Below are 18,166 nucleotides of genomic sequence, written 5' to 3'. Positions count from 1 at the left end.
AGCTCAAGGCAGGAACTTGGAGCCAAGAACTGAAGCAAAGACTATGGGAGAACACCGCTTGCCGGTTTGTTCTCTTTGGCTTGCTCAGCTACCTTTCTTATATAGCCCAGGCCCACCTGCCTAGGGATGGAACCGCCCACAGTGGGCAGGGCCCTCCCACATCAATCATTAATCAAGAAGATGCACCACAGAGTTGCCCACAGGCTAATCTGATAAGGGTATTTTCTCAGTTGAGATGCCCTCTTCCCAGGTGACTCTAGTTTGTGTCAAGCTGACAAAAACTAACCAGCACAGCATCTAGCCACCCTCGTGTCCTTCCATCTCCAGCTATCTATTCGCGCCTCACCCATACCCATTTCCCAAACCAGCCACCTCCCACACACACCCTATTATCGCCTCTGCTTTGTAGATGAAGGAACTGGGCCTGAAAGACTTTCTATTATTAAATTCCCAGGTTATAACTTTAGTCTGACGAAAGCCCAGTCATTCACAAGTACATAATAGGCACACAGTATGTGTTTGTTGCTGGAATGGACTCCAGGCTCTGTGCCTAATGTTTAATAATGATGAAACACTGTAATCTTGGAAAAGCAAAGAATTGTAGAACCCCATGGCAACAGGGCCAGCCATATAATACATCAGTCAGTGGTGTCTAGAGAAAGACTGTGTGATGCCCCAGAGATCTTGGAGGGGACAAAATTTGAGTAGGATTTAAAATTCTGTTTCATCAAGGCAAACTCTGTGTTAAAAATTGCATGAATTTAAAATATAAGATCTAAAGAATATTGACACAAGAATGCATCTGTCGATCTGCTGCTACAATAAGTTTTCTGAATTATTTCAGGATGATTCTCTAGTCTCTACCCTTGCAGTTTAGTGTATCTTGGGATATTACGTAGAAAGAAATTAGTTTATTTTGCTTAGCACAATGAACTTGAGGTTTATTATCTTGTTGAATCCTAGCAATGTATCAATCCTTATTTTCTCTTTAATATTATACAGTGTTCCATTTTGTGGCTATGCCAAAGTTAATTTATCCATTTACCTGTGGGAGAAAACATAAAGCTGTTTCTAGACTCTGTTTATTGCAGATAAAGCCACTATTATCATTTGCTTATGCATTTCACTTCATTTGAGCAAATACCTGGGGATGATTTACTGGACCATGTGACAAATATAAACTTCATGAGACACCACCAAGCTGTTTTCCACAGTAACAATGCCATTTCACCTTCCTGCCAGTTGTTGCTCCCTAACTTCACCAACAGTTTGTGCTGTAAGTCTAAAATCATTTTATGTTATCTAGTTTAGTAAGTGCGTGGTGGTAGTTTCTCATTAGGCCTTTAATTTGCATTAATGACATCCAGTGTATTTGCTTGATGTGGCCATTGTATATCTCTTTGGCAGGGGGGAGTGCCTGTGTATGTGAGTCTATGTGTACGTGTGTGTCCATGCATGTGTTTGGAGACTAACAGACAACCTTGAGTGTCATTCCACGGGTGCTGTCCACCTTTTGTGTGTGTGAGAGAGAGACAGAGCCTAGGGCTTCCCCAGTAGGCTTGGCTGGTTCACCAGTGAGTCCCAGGGGCCCGCTTGTCTCCGCCTTCCCAGTACTTGGATTGCAACCACACCCCACCATTCCTGCCTTGCATAGTCCTTGATCCTAGTCGATCTTTTGTCTATTCCTTCTACAGCGCTTTTGTGTATTATTGAGCTTTGAAGTGGTTTAATGTATTCTGGATAAAGGTCACTTGTCATCTCTGAGACTTGCAAATACCTTCTCCGACTGCATGCTGGCCGTTTCGTTGCCTTGACAGTGCCAGAAGGGGGTTAGCTATTTCTCTACTGCATTTTCTCTCCCTTTGAAAATGGGCCACACTCCCTAGTTCTTCATATACTCACTACTTTCATTTTATTCTGAAACTTTTTGTTATAATGCTTCAGAAATTAAATGCCTGCTGCATTACTCCCAAGCACGCTTTCGGACCTCTTAGCGGTCTTAGTGGACCGCTAAGTACATTTAAGCTGTGGTCATGGTTTGCCCATAGTGCTGTGTACATCAGTTTTCGGTCAGTGTTTAATCCCTGTTCAGCTACTTCGAGTCTGCTCTCTGCGTGCCTGGTTTGGGGGATCTTCCAAATACTTGGACAAAGTTTCCACACAGAATACAGGTCCTCTTGCCAATATCTCCTTTTTCCTTCATCCCCCCCTCTTCCTTCTGTGGCTTCTCTAGGCACTGTACTCCTGTCCCTCAAGAAGACAGTGGCTTTCCCCTTTGGTTTCCCCGTAAGATCCAAGCTCACCCTCACTCTAAAGCTGCAAAGGTCAGGGGCTCCTGCTACATTGGTCCATTCTGCACCTTGACTCTCCCTCCAAATGTGTCTACTTTAATCATTCTCTGGAGGCTTCCGTGCCCTTGATTTTTGCCTGCTGCCCACATTTCTGTGAGAACTGATATCTGCTAGATATTAGCATGCCACACCTTAACGAGAGAGAATCCTAAACCAGATTTTAAAGGAAAAGATGCTTTTTTTTTTTTTTTTTTTCAGAAATAGTAAGAAAGTCCAAGACAAAGGGATTAGTTTCATGGAGCTAGGAAAAATGTAGCCAGCTCAGGCTTTGATGAAACAAATGCACAAAGGAAAAGCTTGCAAACACCTGGCTTTGGAGGCTTGCTTCCTTGACAAGAGAAGAACTGAGCCAGTGAGGGCTTCTAATTCATCATTCTGACTGGCGACCAAGTCCCACCACATACTTCCATGCATAGGCCTTCAGCAAGCATCCCTCAAAGGGAATAGCACTGTTTGGAGCCCATTGCTGGAGATGAAGTCCGGGTACTTATTTCCAGCATTGATATACTGCTAACAAAGGGGACACATCATTTCCTGTCCCTTTAAGAGTCTTTGCACGTGTCTGTGACACATGCATCAATTTATCCAGAAAAGACTTGGCAGCAAGCTCCCTGTCAGTGATTGAAAGTTGTTCTCCGTGGCGCCCCTCTCCCCTGGCTCATCGCCTAACCTAAGAAAGCAGTCTGCAGCAGTCAGTGCTGGAGCAGAAGTCTTCAAATGTGAGCCCCAGGGGCATTGCATTTCACTCCTGGGCTCACAGATGCACCAATGCAAACTGAAAACCAGAAGTGAGAGCTAGTTCCTTCTATCTGACTCGTGTTTTTTTGTTGTTTTTTTTTTAACCTCAGCTAAAGTAATGATTTATGGGGTTTTTGTTTGTTTGAGGTTTTGTTTTGTTTTGTTTTGGTTTGGTTTGGTTTGGTTTGGTTTGGTTTGGCTTGGTTTGGCTTGGTTTGGTTTGAGACAGGTTTTTAATTGTAACCCTGAATATTCTGGAACTCACTCTGTAGACCAGGCTGGCCTCAAACACAAGAGTTCTTCCTGCCTCTGTCTGCCTGTGCCTGTGCCTCTGCCTGTGCCTCCTCTGCCTTTGCCTCTGCCTCTGCCTCTGCCTCTGCCTCTGCCTCTGCCTCTGCCTCTGCCTCTGCCTCTGCCTCTGCCTCTGCCTCTGCCTCTGCTTCTTCCTAGAGCCTCTGCCTCTGCCTCTGCGCCTCTGTCAAGTGCTGGGATTAAAGGTGTGTGCCGCCACCACCATGCCAGCTAAAGTAATTTTTAGTGGATCAGAACTTTTGGTGACCATTTGTGCTCACTTGAAATGGCAGAAAAATAAATAAACCTTGGAGGCTCACTGTGGGAAGTGCCTTTCCCCCTGAGCAGATGGTCCTGGTTGCTATTTAAAAAAAAAAAAAAAAAAAAAAAAAGCAGGCTGAGCAAGCCATGCAGACCAATCCATAAGCAGCACTCCTCCATGGCCTCTGCATCCGCTCCTGCCTTCAGGAGTCTTGAGTTCATGCCCTGACTTCCCTGGATGGTGGATGCATGCACTGTAAGGTGGAATGACCCTTTCCTCCCCAGGTGGCTTTGGCCATGGGGTTTCATTGTGTCAGTGGGGACCCTGAGATAATCCCCTTTCTCCTCCATCCCATTGGTCTCCTTTGGTCTTTTACAGAGATTCACTTCTAGTTTCCTGTCACATATACATACATGATTGTGTATAAAATCTCGGAACTGCAATAAAGGGAAATGTGCTTGTCTGCCTGAGACTGATTCAGTCTGTTTAGGATGATTGTTGTCCACCCACTTCCAGGCTCTCCTGTCTCTTCATTTGTCATCACGGCTGAAGGTAGCTCTACTGTGCGGCTCCTATGAGCCTGCTGTCTGGAATCCTGCACCTGCTCAGGTTTCCCCTCCTCTGGCCACTGCTGTGTGCTGCGATCAGCCCCGCCACACCCTCGGCTTCTGTTAATCTTTAAAGACTGACAAATCGCAGCAGCCTCCAGGACCATTGGAGAAAGAAGTGGAGGCACTCAGCCAAAGTTTTTGATGTAAAGTAGACGTCCAGTCTAAAAGGAGCTATGGGCCATCATGGCAGCTTCCTTCCCTTCAACTGGTGTTATGCCTGGTCTGCAGCCTGTTCTGTGTGCTGGGGTAGAGGTGGCCAAACTTCAACTTACCCCTTGTCCATGTTGATGAAGTGTCACTAGACCATAGCCACCCTGATTCTTAAATATTGCTGACGTCCCCAGAGCGTGGCCACCCTCGCTCCTCATTAATCACTGACTCCCCAGAGCTGCCCTGAGTTGTTACACAGAAGCCGCAGGCTGCTGACCTCAAAATTTCACTATACTGTTATTTCCAGAAAATGCCCTGCTCCCTTGTTTTGATCACTGCCCGAGGAGGCTTTCTGAGAAAGAATGATGTGCAGGAGCGGTGACCTATCGAAGGCTTTAAGAAAGCATTAGGAAGTTTCCTCCCGCTAGTTTGGTTTCCTTTTGGCAGGTGGGCTTTCCCCACTGAACTAACTAGCATTTATACATGACGCCTTGATTAGTAACTGCATCACAGTGAGGCTGGCTGTCTCGGTGGGTGGAGAAGCCCTGGTGAAAAGAAGAGAGAGGACGAATAATTGGGAAGAGAGAGGAGGAGGCCTGGGAATAAATAGCACAGAAGCGGCCCCTCACCCTTCCAAGGTGCCCAGGCTCGGTTCCCACACCTCAGAGAGGCCGTTAGCCAGTTTTACAGATGATAAACCAGGAAGTGAACTGTGGTCTATTTGTGCTTATGGTCTGTGCATCCCTCGAGAAACAGGGATAAAAGTGGCCATTTTAACCTTAAAATGTGGGCAATGAGTAGGGACATAAGGAGAGGTATTAACAGTTTATTAAGCTCCTCCACTGCCATCTTTATCCAAATCATCTAAAGACATTAAATAAAATAATGCCTTCCTGTATAAGCACATGTCCTGTTCACAGGATAATAATCCTGGGTTATTTTATTTTTGCTTTGTGTTTTGTTTCTGTTCTGTTTGAGACGGGTTCTTGCTTTGTAGCCTGGCCTAAACTAGAGGTCCTCCTGCCTCAGTTTCCTTGATGTTCGAAGATTACTGGTGTGTGTCAATGTACATGGCCTTAGGGCTTGCCTTGATTCTTTTTAAATATCTTTTTTAATTTATGTGTATATGTGCGCACTCCTCCGTGAGTTTGTTATGTTCAGCACGTGCCACTAGAGGGCAGAAGAGGGTGCCAGATCCCACGGAACCGGAGTTACAGGCAGTTGTGAGCCTGATGTGGGGGCAGGGAACCAAACCTGGGCCATCTGCGAGAACGTAGTGCTCATAGCCTTTGATATGCTGTTGCATTACCCTCATGCAACCATGCTGCTCTCTAGAGCAGCAATTCTCGACCTTCCCAATGCTGAGGCCCTTCTAATACAGTTCCTCATGTTGTGGCGAACCCCAACCGTAAAATTATTTCATTGCTACTTCAAAACTGCAATTTTGCTACTGCTGTGAATATCAATGTAAGTATCTGATATGCAGATTCCTGATACGTTACCTCTGCTGAGATCATGACCCACAGATTGAGAATCAGCGCTCTAGGAGACCGCAAAGGAAGAGCTGACCTCCAGGGCTGCCAGTCTGTAGGACTCAGGCCAGGAAGTCTCTCATTCTCTATGTGTCATTACCAAAAGGCTTTCTCTGTTTTCTTCCAGCAAGAGATCCCCGCTTAGCATGGTAGATGACCATCATTCTAACACTGTGCCGTTTTCAGTCCTTAAGTCCAATACCACACATCAGGCTAGGCAGCTCAACTCTGAATGCTCTGATGATTAGGTCCTGACAATTGCACACCCTGTTTTCTCAGAGAAAACAGGAAAGGAGAGAGAGAATGTGTTTTTCTCCAGCTGTCAGCTGAACTAGAGGAAATGAGAGGCGAACATCGCCTCTGGAAGCTGGAACACGTGGAGCGTATGGTTGGTTTTTCACTTTTAGTGACCCCATAACTGAAATGCAAAATGGTTTAGACAAGGCCTTGTTTCAGATTGGATCCAAGTGCTTGTCAAGTGCCACAGACAAGCACTTGATGACACTGTCTCGGGGTAGAGTCACAGCTGGGCTGTGCACCTCCCTGGTGGTGTGGCCCTCCTCTCATTCCTGTCCAAGGTCATCCTGGGGGTATGCCCTGCTCTCCTCACTCTTGAGCATTAAGAGGGAAAGCCCAGGCTTAGCCTGCTGAACCTTGTTCTTTTTCCCGGCAGCCTTAGCTTCAGGTTCCTGCTCTTCCCAAAAGGCAATGAGGCCAACCAAGCCTAAGCAATAGATTGCTGGGTGGTTCAAAAGCTAAAACCCATCAGTGTTTCCCAGAAGTGAATGGCAGGAATGTCAGTGACACTGTAATGATGCTGCTCACCACTGTTTATGGAATCTTTAAATTGCAGAGTGAGACCCATCAGGTTGCTACTCTCCTCTAAGGATGGCAGCTCTCCGCCCCCCTTTGCCTGTGTGTGGGACGCGGGCCTGTCTTCTTCTTCTTCTTCTTCTTCTTCTTCTTCTTCTTCTTCTTCTTCTTCTTCTTCTTCTTCTTCTGTACTCCCATCTCGAGGTTCAGCCTGGAGTCCTCTCAGGTCATCTGAAGGGCAGTGGGCATGCCAACATCACTTCTTTCATTAGTGGTCCATGTCTGTCTCCCAGATCGCAAGTGGCCCCTGCGATGTGGCAGGTAGGGTATGGTGATAAGGATTGTGTAGGACTTGGATGGGGAGAGGTAGGCCGGCTGCCCCAGTGTGTTCATCTCCTGCTTTGAGCAATCACTTTGCTCTCACACCAAGACCCTTCTAAGGCTCCTTCCCCTTCCCAGCCTTTGATGGTGCCCAGATTTTCCATACCCTATCACTGCTGTGTCCCCACATTTTTAAGACCAACGGTCAAGCTTTGCTGGGCTTGAGGATATTCGAGGGTGCTCTGAGATCCCATTTCACCTCCCTTTCTTCCTGGTCTGGAGCTGATGCCCAATCTTGGGTTGCCTTGCTACATGTGTGAGGAATACTGAGCTCTTAGCTTCCTCTTCCCCGTTATTCTCTTCCCTGATCATCACCAATGCCTCCAGGAAACCCCACCCTTAAAAACAGTCAGGACTGACTTGCTTGTGATACCAGAAATGCATACTCTTCCTGGCTCTAGCTCTCTCTTCTTTAACCTCACCGGGTTCTCTTGCCGTGTGCTCAAAACCATCCCGTCTGTGGTGGTTTCAATAGGAACGGCCCTAGAGATATGTTTAAACGCTTGGCCCATAGGGGATGGCACTGTTAGAAGGTGAGGCCTCGCGGGAGTTAGCGTGTCACTGTAGGGGTAGGCTTTGAGGTCTCCTACGCTCCCAGTTTACTCCCAGTGTGGCACAGTCTCCTTGTGCTGCCTGCGGATCAAGATGTAGAGCTCTCAGCTCCTTCTCCAGCACCAGGTCTGCCTGGGTGCTGCCATGCTTCCCGCCGTGACAATAATGGACTGAACCTCTGAAGGGGTAAGCCAGCCCCAAATTAAACGCGTTCCTTTGTAAGAGTTGCTGTGGTCATGGTGTCTCTTCACAGCAATAAAACCCCAACAAAGACACCATCCTCACAGAAACTGTAAGAGAATAACTGTCATTATTGCCACATGATAGACAAGGAGGACAGAGGGGTTGAGGTTAATGTATCAGTTCATTTTTCACCACTGGCTACTTAAAAAAAAAAAAAAGTCTACTTTGGATGATAGTTTTAGAGGTGTAGAATTTAATAGCTTTGTCTAGAAAGAGCTTTCTTGCAGATACAGCCCAAAGGCAGTGCAGTCACATCCATTCGTGGGGACTTTACCCTACCGGTTTGCCTAATCTTAGTCCCTTCCTAAGGATTCCACCCCCAAAAAGCAGTGAGTGAAGAGGCATCTGCCTGCTTCACTAACACGTCAACATGAGGCCCTGGCCCCTGAATTCCTCCAAGAGCTTGGAAGGCTTTTAAGCCACATCAGCGCTGCTTAGGCCGGAGATCAGGCTGCCTTAGGAGCTAGGTTTAGACTGAATGTGTAGCTCCCAGCATGCGCACATGCACTTGACGGCACCCTGCCTGGGACTGAGAGGAATCGAGGGCAACTGTGAGACCTGCTGAGAGTCAAGAGGGCTGCCCAGCCACCGCAGCCCCCACGTGGCGAGCTCTGATCCACTAGCCAAGCTGTGCTCACCGTGCATGGGCCACAGGCTGCGTTTAATTATCCCCTCTTCATCTGGTTAGAAAACTCACCTGCTCCCCACCAGCTAACTGTTTCGCCAACATCGATGTCTCAGTGTCCTTAAAGCCACAGAGCGTCCTCAGAAGGTGACATTAAAAGTGCAGTTCCCTGGATGGAAAGCAGGGCTTTGTCAGCCGTCGCCTCGCCGTTCGAGTGACACAGCTGTGGCAGGCTCCCTCCGAGGGTTTGTGTCAAAGAACGGCCTCACTGAAGGCTCACCTTGGCAAGCGATTGTCCAAACACATGGTGGCTTCCTTGTCATCCCAGGAGCCGCTTTGGCCCAATGCTCTGCACAAGGCCTGTGCTCATACTGGACTTCTGAGGGACTCTTACACATACCATACCCCTTTAAGGGGTACACATACATACAGTGTAGGAACTGTACGGAGGGCTGACTGACCACTTTACAGACATGGAGGCTGAGCTGGGGAAACAAGTCTGCCTTCTTTCCCAAGGCCTCACCTAACGCAGTAACTACTTTTCTGCTTCCTGGAAACCGTTCTCTTCTTAAAAACAATTATCATCAGATGCTCAGATAAAAGCGACGGTTTCCTTCATGACATTTTTCACTTGCATACGCCAGGAACTTTGACCAGCTTCACCCCATTGCCCTTTCCTGCCCCTTCCCTGCTCCAAGCCCCCTTCCTTTTGTCAAATAGGCCCCTCTTACTTTCATCATTACACATAAATATGCCTACTCACATATGTATATAAAATCTAGGTTCCACAGAGAAAAAAATAGGTGACATTTGTCTTTCTAAATCTGTCTTTTTTTCACCTAGTCTACTAATCTCCAGTTCTGTCCATTGTCCTTGATGATGTCATTTCCTTCTCCTCTGTGGCTGAAGGAAACCCTGGTGTGTCCCTACCATGTTTTCCTGTCTGTTCATTGGCTGATGGACACTTGAACTGATGTCATAGCTTGGCTACTGTGGAAAAGGTCACAATAAATTCAGACATGCAGGGACCTGCTGTGAGATTCAGCTCATCCTTCACCTCTGTCTTCTGACTGAGTCCCTGCAGGCTGGTTGGTTGGCCGGGTCTTCCTGCTGTTGACTGCGGCTCAGGCTGACAGGTGCTGTTCTCATCAGTGCCTGGGAAGGTTAGATCAAGTGTGGCATTTTTCCTCCAGAAATCAATGCTTTGGGGAAGCAACACCTTGGGAATACAGTGTGCAGCACCCTGCGGATGGGCAGGCTATTAGTGAGTCTCCTTGAGTCTGGCTGTGGGAGGGAGACTCTGAAAACCTTTAGTCTGACAAATCCTTGCCTGGCGTACAGAGAATTTATATGATCGGGCTCCCAGGAAAATGGAAACCGGCAGGCTGCATCCTTGGGACCACAGCTGCAACCTGGGGATTACGCCAGATTATGCAGGATGTGAAAAGGAAACCTTGGTGGGGAGAAGGGCTGGAAGCTCCCAAAGTATGCTCACAAAGTGGGTAGCTGAAAAATTCTAATGAGAAAAAAAAAAGATAATGCCTATAAAAAATGAGGGCATCCTTTGTCTGATCCTGCAGGTCGGGAGCCAGAAGGCTGTGCTCACACCTGGCTCTAGAAGTGTGGTCCAGGCCCTCTGGAAGCACCATTTTGAGGGCTGGGCAGAGGAAGTGGCCCCTTTTATATTTGTTCAGGAACTGTGAAACTGTAAAACAAAAGTCACTATCTGCTGAGTGACTCCTGGAGCCAGACACACTCCAAGGTGCTGGGTAGAGAGCAAATGGGGAAAGAAAATCATGTCAGCACGATGCTTTGCTCTGTGAGGAACAGCCTGGCATATTAGAATAAGCACCACACAAAAGGTGAAGGAATGAGGGCAGAAAAGAGCAGAGATGACCGTTTGTGAAGGATCCCACGGTCTCTTACTTCCTGGGGGGGGGGGGGAGCTTGTTCCTCAAGGCATTGCTGCCATGTGGCCACGTGGCCTTGGCATCCATTTTCCACCCATGCAGGTAGGATGCCCAGAGTGCTCTGTTGATTGGGATGAGCAGCATTCACAGTGCAGTGGGGAGTGACACTGGTGAATGGCCAAGCAGTGCAGTCTGGGAGGGAAGGCATCCCAGACTCTAGAAAAGCAGCTGATGTGGCCAGCTCTCGGGAACAGAGAGCTTGAGCAGGGGTAGCCAGCCTATGGACCATGAGGTGGTGGGGGAAAGATGAGTGAGTTCCCTGAGTTCCCAAAAGGCACCAGTAACTTCTTCCCCCACAGTGTGTGAATTGAATTATTCTTTGCTGTTCTTCTCCGGTGTAATCCTTGAGCACTTCAAGCCAAGGAGGGAGTAAACACTTTGCAAACAATTAAAGCCATGGAGATTGCAAAGATGAGTAAGAAGTTCCATTCTACCTTCTCACAGCCCATTTGCTTCCCAGGCATATCCTAGAAACACTCCTAGGCAAACACACTCAGCCCAAATGTACAGGCGCCCCTGACTTGGGATGATTCTATTTAGAATTTCGGGGCGCTTTTCATGGCAGTAAAGTGCTGTTCACTAGGCCTAAACTGTGCTTTAGATGTGAGTTTAGGTCTTTCCCAAGTTAGTGGTGTGCTGCAAACACAAACAAAAACAAACAAAGGAACAAAAAAAAGTTTGGTGGTGCTAGGCAGGGACAATGAGCCATAGAGGGGCTGTGAGGAAAATTGGCCATTCTTCACTTCACCTAGCCAGCGCTCTCTCTCCCCCCCTTTCTCTTTTTGCTATCTCCTCTCTCTCCTCTTTCTTTCATCTCTCCTCTCCTTTCTCTCCTTTCACTCCTCTCTCTCCTCTCTCTCCCCTCTCCCCAATGTGTAACAAGATACCTTTGATATACAACACTCTATTATAAAACATGTTCTTCATTATGTGATTTTGCCCAAGTGTTGGCTAATGATCACCTTTAAGCGGACTGGGCTAAGCCACGGTGCTCTGTAGGTTCGTGTGGTGAATACAGTCCAGGTTTACCAGGACATAGTCCCTCCTGTCTTAAAGAAGAAATGGAATCAAACATGCCTTTGGCTGCACAGTTGACCCCTTTTCACTTCACCGTGTTTGTGAGGAATCATTTGTGTCAATAATTACGTAGCAGTCTATTTTTCCATGATAAATCCCATTAAACTGTTAGCGTTACCCTCATTTTTCCTACCGAGAAAGTCATGCTGCTTGAGTGAGATTATCATGTTCATCAACATGAAATAAACTCTCCAATTCACTTGTTTCCATAATATTTTATTCTGTTAACTGATGGGTGTTTCTGAGTCAATAAACACGCTGGTATAGAGATTTGTTTATTTTTGTGTGCATATGCATATGGCTGCCTGAGTTGTGTGCTCCAGATGTGGGTGCTTAATGTTCTCAAAGGCCAGAAGAGGGCGCTAGAACCCCTGGAACTGAAGTTTCCGGTGGTTGTGAGCTGCCTTACCTATGCGATGAGAACGGAACACAGGGCCTCTGGAAGAGCAGTTTATGCTCCAAAGCGCGGCGCCCTCTCTCCAGCTCCAGGCACACTGTTTCAGTCTCCGTAGCTTCACACATGATTTTATATCTGTGTCACTCCTCTCTCTGAAAATGTCCCCGGTAATTTTTGCACACTCTTTAACGGCAAATTTAAAACCTTGCTGAGTTTCATTAAAATCACATCAAACTATGATTAGGATTATATTGCCCATGAAGAACATGGGACGTGGATTTTGACTTTTTATAATTTATCTCCCTCTCTAGATTGTGTCACCGATTTCCTTCCTTCTTTACCTCTCTCCCCTTCTCTTTCACTCTCTCTCCACCCTTCCTTCTGATCTTGTTCATGGTAGGCAAACGTTCTCATGTTGTACCTCATGCCAACCCACAAATTCCCATTCGCAGGGGGTTTCAAAATACTATTGTTGTTTATTTCGCCAGGCACAATAGTTTTCTTGACTGAGATGGCTCAGTGGTTAAGAGCACTGGCTGCTCTTCTGAAGGACCCAGCTCTAGTTCCCAGCAGCTCACAGCCATCTGCAACTCCAGTTCCAGGGATGTAATGCCCCCTTCTGACTTCTGTGGGCACCACAGAGATGGTGCTAAGACATAGATGTAAACAAAACACTCAGACACGTAAAAAATAAAATAAAATAGTAAAATAAATACATCTAAAAAGAATTTCTTAAATAATTTTCTTCACCCAAATCTTGAACAATTCTCATGAGGCTTGTTTCTACATCCTAAATGGGAACTTTTGCTACATTTTATTACTCATTATATACTAAAGGAAATGGACTAAATTTTCCAATACTATATATGTATCTAGCTCCCATTTACTGATGCCTCTTTTTAGTTCTGTTATCTTGTTAGTTTTGTTATTTTGCTTTCTAGACCGCTAGGTTATGAGCTTATTTTAAGATCAAATGGGTGTGCTTTTTTTAGGGCTTTTGCTTTAGCTATGCAATGAAATAGTCACACATTGTTTTCTTTTCTAATCTATTAAACTGGTGATTATATTAATGGATCTCTCTGATATGAAGGTAAAATAAGTTCAGCTTACTCAGTGTTTACCATATACATAGTCTTGAGGGCATCATCCTGTGAAATTCTGCCTGATCGTTCCATAAGCCTCCTGATTTCATGCTCTTTTTTTTTTTTAAGGGCTAGGCCTCTCTAAACAGGAATTTTAATCTTTCTAATTCTGCCTATGCATGTTGATGTTTGAGTTTTTCTATCCCTTCCTGAAGCCTGGGCACCTGCTACCTGTTGGATGCCAATAGTGAAGCAAGTGTTGCATCCACAGTCACTGGGGAGACCAGCACATCAGTAGGCAGTTCTGGGGTGCACTAGAGTCTGCAAGGAGGAGGAAAGGGATGATCATCCAGACAGAGTCAAGCAGCTCCTTCATCCAGGAGTTCCTGAGTGTGTTCCTGGCAAAGGACTCAACTTAAATAAAGCCAAAGAGGTTAGGAGGGATGTGGAATGTTTGGTTAACCAGCTGAAGCCCACTTTAGCTGCACCAATGAACACATTCCTAGGGGATCATGCTGAAAGGCCAAAGACAAACCCACTAAAAGATAATGCTTGGACTTTACACAGCGTGCTGTCGGACATTGTGGCCAGATTGTTTGAAAAGACTCTGGGCCTCAGTGAAAGGAGCCTTGGGAATGAGGAACCAAGGCAGAGGCGGGTTGAGCAATCCAGAATGCTACGGCTTAACTGTGTCCCTCAAAAATTCGCCTTCTAGAAACTTAATCCTCAAATTTGTATATTGATGGTATTTTTGTTTGTTTGTTTGTTTGTTTGTTTGTTTGTTTGTTTTTGTTTTTATGACAGAGTCGCTCCATCTGGTTGACCTGGAACTCCCTATGTAGACCAGGCTCACCTCAAATTTACAAGATACACTTGTCTCAACCTCCCCCTCCCCACCCCCACCCCGAGTGCTGGGATTAAAAGTGTGTGACCACCGCCAGCCTGTTGAAGGTATTTTTGAGGCGATACTTTAGGGAGGTAATTAGATTTTAACTCATCAGGGAGGGACCTCTGAGGGTACCCGTGCCTTTGTAGGGAAAGAAAGAGATTCCAGTTGGCGCCTTGCTCCATGTCACCTTGCTCCATGTCACCTTGTTAGGGTGCCACAGAGGCCACACCAGAAATCAGTGGAGGCTCTTGGGCTCCTCCAGCAACAGAACTGGAGCCAAATGACTCTCTGTTCTTTATAAATTACTGATTACCTAGTCTCTGGCATTTGGTTACAGCCATGGGAAGTGGGCTAAGACACTTGGGCTTCCTTCAGCCTTACATCCGTACTACAAGCTGACAAAGAACAGCAAAGAAAGCCTCCAACATCCGTTGGTTCCTGCAAAGGCATACCAGGACCACGGCTTCCCACAGTATGATGTTATGCGTAGCACCTTGATGCATGGGGCCCGGAAGATGGGAGTTCTGTCAAGAAGATGCAGACCCCTCCCAGCCACTCACTGCCAAGTTCCTTCACTGACCCAAATCCAGCTTTCTCACCCTTAAAACGAGTGGATGAGAGAGTTAGCAAAATGAAGCAGGCAAAGTCCTTTTCTTTACTGGGTCGTTTCTGTTGTGACACTAGCAGTTAGTCAATTCTTTGGGCAGTGAGGTACATTTTATCAGCTTTGGCTTTCTTTTTCCTTGAGTGGAGAATACCCTTTATTGGTCAGACATTAGGATTTGGCTTGTGTGTACTCCCTTTCAGGGGAAAATAAAACACCAACAAAAACCTGCCACAAAAGAGCTTCTGCGAGGCAGGCCGCCTCCCCACGTACCTGCAGCAGCCTGAGACATTGTGGCTTTGTTACCTCCCCCTCACAGCCTAATGACATTCTCAGAGGTAGCAAAGGAGAGCTCTGGGTTGCCATAGAAACCTGGTGCCAGAAAGAATCAAGAGAATTCTAGGCCTTAAAGGCGGTAGATTTATTCCCCTGCTGCTTAGGGAGCAGAAATTTGCAAGAAACAAGGGTGGGAGTGGGTGTTAGGGGTGAGGCAATGGGTTTTCTGGAATCCTGGGCACTGTATGGGTAACAAAGGTGTTGTCTAGGGGTCCAGGACCTCTTTGGGACAACTTATGTTCTCTTTCTTTGCGTCACATCTGAACCCAAATTTGAATGAGCAACAAGAAAGGAGCAGAAAGCAGTGAAGGAAAAAAAGATGGCTTCCCCATAGCCACCAGCAGCCTGTGTCATGCTGGGCTCCCAGCTCATCGCAGGCAATCTTAAGAAGCTTGCCTAAGATGCCACTATTTCCATTAGCCCAGTTTTCTTCCTAAGCGGCAAAGCCCCTCCAAGGGTGGTATGGTAACTCACCAGACCTCCACAGCGCCCTACGAAGGGAGGCAGGTACCCTGTGCCCATTGCACAGAAGCTGATGTGGAAGCTGGACAAGCTGGTGTGGGAAAAGCAGAACTGAAGGCAGAACCTAGTCCTGTCTCATAGGCATCCGCCAGGAGCCAGCTAGAGAGCAGACCGAGGAAGGTTGCAAAATGATGCTCTGTGAATGCAGCGCTCTCCACAGCAAGAGCAGGTTAAAAGCAGACAAACTGGCTGAGGTTTGGACGAAGGGTCCCAGTTAGAGATGGCACTGAGCCCAAGAACCTTCCTCCACTGGGTTTATCCAATGCTGACTGTGTGTGCCAGGATTCCTTCATACATCCCTACCTCAAAGGGTTGCACAGATCCACGCTGCAGTGAAAGTTGGCTCAACCCACCTTGCAGATGTGGAAACTTGGGCTCAGGAAGAAATTACTCAAATCACGTGTGAGTGTGGTGCAAGATGAATATAGGACCTGTGCTACTGCACAGCTTCCCCTCAGATCCTGGGGTTGGGATACACTGCCTGGGGGCTGATAAGAGGAGAGAATAGATTATCCTGAGGACACACACACACATACACACACACACACACACACACACACACACACAGAGCAGTATTTGTGTGGTGAGTTTGCCAGTCACAATAATGGAGACACTGAGGATCATGTGTGTCTGCATCCTACCTCGATGCACTGTCCCTGCCTGCTGTGCCTCTAGCCCTACCGCCCTCGGCAAACTTCCCTTCCAAAGCAGCAAATCAAGTACGAGTCAGCTAGTCCAGAAAGCACATGCCTACCTCCTGGCTTGGGACTCTCCTCCAGTGCTCCAGAAAACCCAGCAAGAGGCAGCGAATCTGTCCATCAGAACTTCAGAGCAGAGATGCTAAATTTGGCTGCCATCCTCCTCCTGGCTCGGTCCTCTTCCCCTCTACCACACTTGCCTTGGCTCCACACTGACTTACAGTCCCCCTAGAATACTTTAGTCCCTGGGATTCATTTCCATGGCCAAAAACCGTGACTTATGGGCCATACCAACAGTTACAAAATCTTACTGGAAGACACCCACGTTTAAAAATATACAGTAAGGAAGAAAAAAATTAAAATCCCAAACTCTTTTGTTTTCTTTATGGTGAAAGCCAGTGTTGGTACTGAGACGGTTGTCCCTGACACGCTGTGACATCATGGAATGAGTTTCCTCCCGGGGGCTCTTGGACACTGATTTGCAGGATGGTGACTGTAGTGATAATGTATCTGAGAGTGCCAAGCCCGGGCACTCCACATTCTCCGGCCTCCTCCACCTGTACCCCACCCGTAGCCCAAAAGCCACGCTCGCCCTCCCTGTTCCCAGAACACATGGTCTCTGCTTCTCTGTGCCACGTTCTGAGTTGTGCCCTCATCCTGCAGTATGCCTCCATCACACATCCTCTGTCTCCATGGAAACGCCGATGTTTGCCCTTAAAACTCTGCTCAGAACCCTCTGAGGTTTCTCTGCCCTTCTTTGCTTCCCTTCAAAGACATTGTTTTCCCAAACCTACTTACGTCCTGGTCATTTCGTGTCATGGGTAACAGCTGTCTGCTTCCCCAATTTCCCACCACAGAAATCTCTTCTGCAGATGTCCTGACGGGGGACATTCTAGGCGTCTGGTAGCTGGCAAAACAGACTTGCTTATTTGCCTTCCTGACACTCACTGGGGATTCTCAAATAAGGCTATAGGATGGATTGTTGGTAATGTAAGTTTATTAATGCCATGGACAGACAGACAGATAAACAACAGCACTGTAGGGATGCTGAGGGCAGGTCAGACCCCAGCACCAGAGACAGACAGTATGGCAGGGGCTCTGGAGAGAGAAAATCAGGGCCCACGTAGAAGAAGTAGGAGTCTCTTCTGATCCTTTTCTGAGGATGGAGGGGTTTCACAGTACAAGAAGCCTGCAGCCAGGCTCTCTGGCTCCCAGGCAAGAAGCAGAGGAAGCAGTTAGGAGCAGTATGTGTGGCCACCAGTGCCTTCTTTGATGGAACTCACTCTCCCCTAGATGGGAGATCTTGGCCCCTGGAAATCTGTTAGCTAGGGGCTCACAGGCCATGTGTCAGTGGAGTGCTGTCAACGAGCCAGGACAGGCTGCTGCGTTCTGTAGCCTGAGCAGCAGCTGGATTCTAACGTCCCATTCCTACAATAATCTGGTGGCAGAGGCAGGAAATAAGCAAATGAGAAACAAAACCGGTCATTGTAACGAAGTAATGAGGGCTGGCCACTTTAAATAGAGTAGCCAAACAACCAATAAACCTTAGTGGCTCATGCCTTAGAATTCCAATTATTGTGTCAACCCAGTCAGTGTCAGAGTTGGGTGGCTCTGATCCACACAGATGTGAAGAAACTCAGGCTAACAGGAAACATAGTCCCTCCAACAAATGGTACCCCAGCCATCCTTGATGTTGACAATTCCGAGGCAGAACGCCTTGGCAGAGTGAAAGGTCACAGGACGTGGATCAGGGCTATAGAGAGCACGTTGCCACTTTCGGTCACACTGCCTTGGTCAAATGCAGTCACACGCCGTGTAAGTTTGCTTGGGCCAGCACTCCAAACTAAGTGGCTAAGACAACAGAAAGGCATTGTCTCATTCTTTTGGGATCTGGAATCACAGACGAAGTTTGGCCCTAACCCCACTGTTTCTGTCGAGCAGGTGAGCTGCCTCTATGATCTAAGGCAGAAATGGCCAGGCTAGCCTGCACCAGGCTTGCCCTCCTCAGAAGCAAGGACTCAGCTTGCCAGCCCCTGTTCCGG

The sequence above is a fragment of the Psammomys obesus genome, unplaced genomic scaffold (assembly GCF_907164565.1).
Source record: "Psammomys obesus unplaced genomic scaffold, mPsaObe1.curated_primary_1811, whole genome shotgun sequence".
NCBI classification, from domain to species: Eukaryota; Metazoa; Chordata; class Mammalia; order Rodentia; family Muridae; genus Psammomys; species Psammomys obesus.
This window is presented reverse-complemented; position numbering follows the sequence as displayed.